Source organism: Diceros bicornis, chromosome X, assembly GCF_020826845.1.
Source record: "Diceros bicornis minor isolate mBicDic1 chromosome X, mDicBic1.mat.cur, whole genome shotgun sequence".
Lineage (NCBI taxonomy): Eukaryota > Metazoa > Chordata > Mammalia > Perissodactyla > Rhinocerotidae > Diceros > Diceros bicornis.
This window is the reverse complement of record NC_080781.1, coordinates 28,120,133-28,125,705: the sequence shown is the minus strand read 5'-3', so window position 1 is coordinate 28,125,705 and position 5,573 is coordinate 28,120,133.

Here is a 5,573-nt window from a genome sequence, read left to right as displayed (position 1 = left end):
GCATTAGTGTTATTTTATGAATATAATTAACCTTAGAACAAAGTAATAGAAGTTAATGTTTTTAAGCAATTATTATTTTGTAGGCACTGTTCTAAGTAAAATATTCCATCTATTTCTCATGACATAGATACTATCATTATCCTCATCTGACAAATTGGGAGACTGAGGCACAGAGAGGTTATGTGATTTGCCTAAGACCATTTGGCTAATATGTGGTAGAGTCCGGATTTGAATTTATAGAGGACTTTGCTTATCTACTAGGCTATGTTGTCTCATTCGATATGTCAGTTTTCTCAAAGGACTGGTGATCCTTGGTTGCGTGTTCTTATTTATGAGTTATAGTCTAGGTTAGCATGGGAGAGTATGTGGCTCTCCTCTGCAGTTGGTTTAGTTTCACAATTTTTTATGCATTTTAAAAATCATAATTATTTAAAATGTTAATTAATGATGGATTTTAGTGATTTAAAACAATTAGATTAATTTTAATGCTAGAAGAGACCTCAAGCCATTCAGAACAATGTTTTAAATGAAAACATTGAAGCTTAAATAGATTACATGACTTAGATAACTCCTTACCCAGGTGATTAGTTAGTGGCCAAGGAGAAGGGAAAGAGGATGAAGGGAAAAGGGTTAGAATGTGGAAGCAATTCTCTTCTTTTTCATCACACTCATTTAACCTTTTTACTGTACTGTAGGTGATAAAACTAGTTTCCTGCACTCTCCGCCCTGTACTCTTTTCCACTCCCATTGCTGAGAGATGAAGAAATGAAGATGGGGCAGAGGTGCATAGTGAAATTAAAACTTCCCCAAATAGCCTAGAATTTAATTTTTATTTCTTATATTCTTTCCACTAATAGAAGCAGCTCCCAATTTATACATATTTTAGGTTCTAAAAGATTGTTAGCTGTTTTGGGTAACTTGGGGTATATAGGGGAACTTAGATTTCCTAAGAAGTGCACACAATTCTGGTGAATTAATCAGGGTAAGAGCAAGTAAATAAAAGGAAATGAGAATCAAATGAGAAACGAAATTGTACCTTTATTTTGAATTACGGTTTTAGAAAATAACAGCTAAGCCCATCCTTGTAACTTTTTCCCTTACAGGGCATGAATTAATTCTTAAGCAGGAGTCCACTGACAGACCCAAATACCCTAAAATTCTATTTAAAGATATGGGCAGGTATTTGTCTGGGTTTCATAGCACTCATCAGATTCTCATAGCACTTGTGAGGGAGTTTCATAGCACTCATCAGATTCTCAAAGGTATCTGTGATCCAGAAAAGGTGAAGAACCACTTAACTAATGGTTTCCAATGTTGTTGGGATAAATTGTAATTGCTTAACAGACAAGGCCTTTTGCAAACTCATCCCAGTACCCCCTCCCAACCATATCTCCCACCACTTGATACTAGAAATTTTCCAGTGGAGCTGGGCCTGTGAAATCTTGACTGACTGAGAGCATGTTCTGCTTTTTCCTTCCCTAAGAACACTGATTCTCTCATATGCGCACAAGTTAGAATTCTATTCTCAAATACTTTTCTTACATCTAAACCCAGACCACCATTTAAGACTCCCTTTAGCCGCAAAAAACTTTCTTGACCTCTTCAGATTTTAGAAAACCTTATATCTTATTATCTGTATTTTTCAGATTTAGAATTTAACTTATGATATATGCATTTCTTTCCTCATTGGATTTAAAATCCGTATAGGATAAGAATTGCCTCTTACAGTCCTTTGTGTTTTCTTGATTATCAAGTAAAATGATATTCATTTAGTATATTCTCCTTCATTCTCTGGTGTAATCAACAAATATTTATCTAGCTTCTCCTATGTGTCAGGCTGAGTTTCTAGAAGTGAAAAAAACTGGCAAAGAAAATTCTATATTCTACATTCTAGTAGGGAAGATGGATAAATAGATAAGATTGATTAAAATATATAATATGTTAAATAGTATTAACAGCTAATGAGAAAAATATAAAGCCATTAAGAGGGATAGGAAATGAGTATGTGTAAGTTTGATTTGGGAGTGAGCAATTTTATTTTATTTTTTATTTTTTTAATTTTATTTATTTATTTTTTCCCCCAAAGCCCCAGTAGATAGTTGTATGTCATAGCTGCACATCCTTCTAGTTGCTGTATGTGGGACGCGGCCTCAGCATGGCCGGAGAAGCGGTGCGTTGGTGCGTGCCCGGGATCCGAACCCGTGCCGCCAGCAGCAGAGCGTGCGCACTTAACCACTAAGCCACGGGGCCAGCCCCGGAGCGAGCAATTTTAGATGGAGAGAGGGCAGGGAAGGACTCACCAATTATGTGACTTTTGAGTAAAGACCCAACGGAAGTGGAGGAGTGAGCCATGTTGATGTCTGGGGGAAGAGAATTCCAGGCAGAGTGAACAGCAAATGCAAATGCGAGAAACTATCTAGCCTATTTGAGGAATATGGAGAGAGGCAAGACATAAAATCAGAGTTAATGGGGAGCCAGACCATGTAGGGCCTTGTAGGTCACAGTTAAATGAGTGAATTTTGCTCCCCTGATAGCAGGGATTTGAGAAAAAGGTTATGATGAAACATTTTAACAAAGCACTCTGGCAGCTCTGCTGAGCATAGATTAACAAGGGCAAGAGTAGGAGTGGGAGTAGGGGAGCAGTTAGAAAGCTAAGGCAATAATCCATGCAAGAGAAAATGGTGGTTTGGATTAAGGTGATGGCAGTGAGGATAGTGAGAAGTGGTCATGTTCTGGATATACTTCCAACTAAGTGTGGTATGAGAGTGAAAAGAGTCATCAAAGTTGACTCCAAAGTTTCTCGTCTGAGCAACTGCCAAGTTTGAACTTGTCATTGATTATTGAGGAGGGGAGGACTACAAGAGAAGTAAGTGGGTTTGGGAGAGTGCAATGGGGATGAATATCAGAAGGCCAGTTTTGGACACTTGAGTCTTGTGATGACTCTAAGTGGAGACCCTGAGCGAACAGATGAATCTAGAGTCTGGATTTCAGGGAAGAGGTCTGGGCTAGGCTTATGAAATTGGGAGTTACCAGCAAATGGCTGGTATTCAAATCCATAAGATTGGATGCGATTAACACATTTTTGTTGCTTAGATAAGGTAGAATAAATTCTTCTTTGTTTTCTTCAGGATTTTCAATTAAAATTGGACTTGTTCAAATGAGAAATGTTATGGAGGGGTAATGAAGAGTAACACTCAGATCTTAAGGACTATGGACATAGGTTGTCACTTAAAAATCAAAATTGAAGTGAATCTCATGAAATGTTCTAGATTGATTTATATTTATCTTTATGTGTGTGTGTTTCAGGCCAGACCTATTTGATTGGAATAGTGTGGTTTGCCAGCAGTCAGCCACACAACGACTGGAACATGCATTCAACATTGCCAAATATCAATTAGGCATAGAGAAACTCCTCGATCCTGAAGGTTGGTACAGTTCTGGAATACCACTGTTTATAGTATAATTTAATGTTTTTCGTCTCAGATTTAAGATTGCCACAAACTAAGCAAAAAATAGAAACTTAGTATCGCGTCTTTTTCTATACTCTAGGTGTATTTAAAGTGTTCTGTCTTCTTGTAATATATTATGAATTGTCCTATATGATTTTAGTTCTCAAAATACCAGTATCTTAAAGTATAAAACTTTAGAAAAAAATCCAAGCCTTTATAATGTGTATGCCTCATGGATGAAGCATACTACATTTAGAGTGCATTGACTCTAAATAATTATAAAAAGTTCCTGTTTTGCTTATTCTACCGAGAGATTTGATAGACTAATCAGCTATAATTAATTAGCCACTCTTGCCAATTTTATTCATATACTCTATTAAAGGCAGCATGGTGTACTGTTTAAATCAGAAAATTTATTCCTGGCACTTCTTCTGTTATAATTTCACTCTGGGGGAAGCCCTCTGTTGGATGGTGATTCATTTTCTGCTTCTGTAGTTGACAAGGAGCATTGTATTTATATTTTTATTATATTACACTTAAGTAAATTTCATCCTTATCTCTGGCGCTACATAGTCATACCTTCCAGACACATGGATTAGAGGGATAGTGATTCGTGACCTCTGCTTTTCTTCTAGCCTCTGAGGCACTTTTTTCATTTGCCAACTTCTTTGAAATTGCAGACCTGGTTCTCACTTTCTTGAGTCTTTACCGCACTCTAGAACCATAAGCTGGGGAAGCAATGTCAATGGGATTGTTATCTGTGATATAATACAAGCTGATATTTGGGTAGGGTTATATAATTCAGTGGTCTTTGGAATATTGAATCAATTCCAAATAAGGAGATCCTTGAGTGGTAGTGATAGGTCTCATCAGGAAAAACTCAGAAATAAGTCAGAGAATAGCCTTTAACTGGTGAATATATCATCAACCAGAATCTAATCCTCAGTGTTGCAGACCCAGAAATCTGATTTCCTCATCCTATTGATACCAGATCCACATGGTGGTGGTGGTGGTGGGGGGGGATTAACTTTAAACAAGCTCAAAAAATAATACATCAATCAAAATGGAAAGTCAGTCATTTTAAATGAGATGTTTAAGTATAACAGGAACCAGAATACTCATATCTAATTGACCAATATGTTGCTCTTGGTAAACACATGTACTTGGGAAGGAAAATTATAACAATACAAATGTGTTTGTGAGGTTGGAATCAGATTAAGTTCATTAGAAATGTTTCTTCTCCTTTGGATACTGCATAGCTGAGCGCTGACTCCTGTAACCTCCTTTTGTTGCTTCAATAGATGATCAGCATCCCTCCTGCCCCAGTTTAGCTCTAAGGGAGAAATTGTATCGATTATATTTCCTTGTTTTGCAGAATGAGGGAGGATTCACTCACTATTGACTCCTAGTACTGATTTACATGATTTTTCCTACTCCAGTGAGGTAGAGAGGGCAGATGTAATGAAAATATGAACTCCAACCCCTGAGGATAAGAGCTACAGTGTATGAATTTGAAGGATAAGCCCATTAATAGTTTCTTGTTTTTCATTAAACCCACATTTGGTAGTCATTTCCCATTATCTGGGATATGTGCTCTAGTTATTCTTGTGTGTGTCATATCCTTTTATACCATAGTAAGAGTAGATTAAAAATAGATCTTTTTCTTGTTAAGTGATAAAATGGCTTTTGATCTCTAAGTCCTCCTTTGAATCAATGAAGTAGGGGTACCTAATTAGGCATCCACATCATAATCAGAAAGTAGATTGATGAGCCTGTAATCAGAAAAACGGCAGTTTACATAAATAATGTATGTTTTTTTGCATAAAATAGTTTGATATACCCAATTCCATATGCTCTCCTAAATGGAAAGTGTATGCTGAAATGCACATCATATAGGCTACAGGAACGCCATTATAATATCTCAAACTTGACAATTCAAAGTAAACCAAATATAATAGGAAATACAAGCTGATTAATACAGATCATACCACTGGTTATGGTTTCATTTTGCCAATAAAATCTTCGATCTGAAAATCCTTTCTATTTATGGACTCCCTCCAATTCAAAGAGCATTCTGTCTCCTAAAATGGTTCATTAAAGTTTATTTATGGCTGTCAATACGAT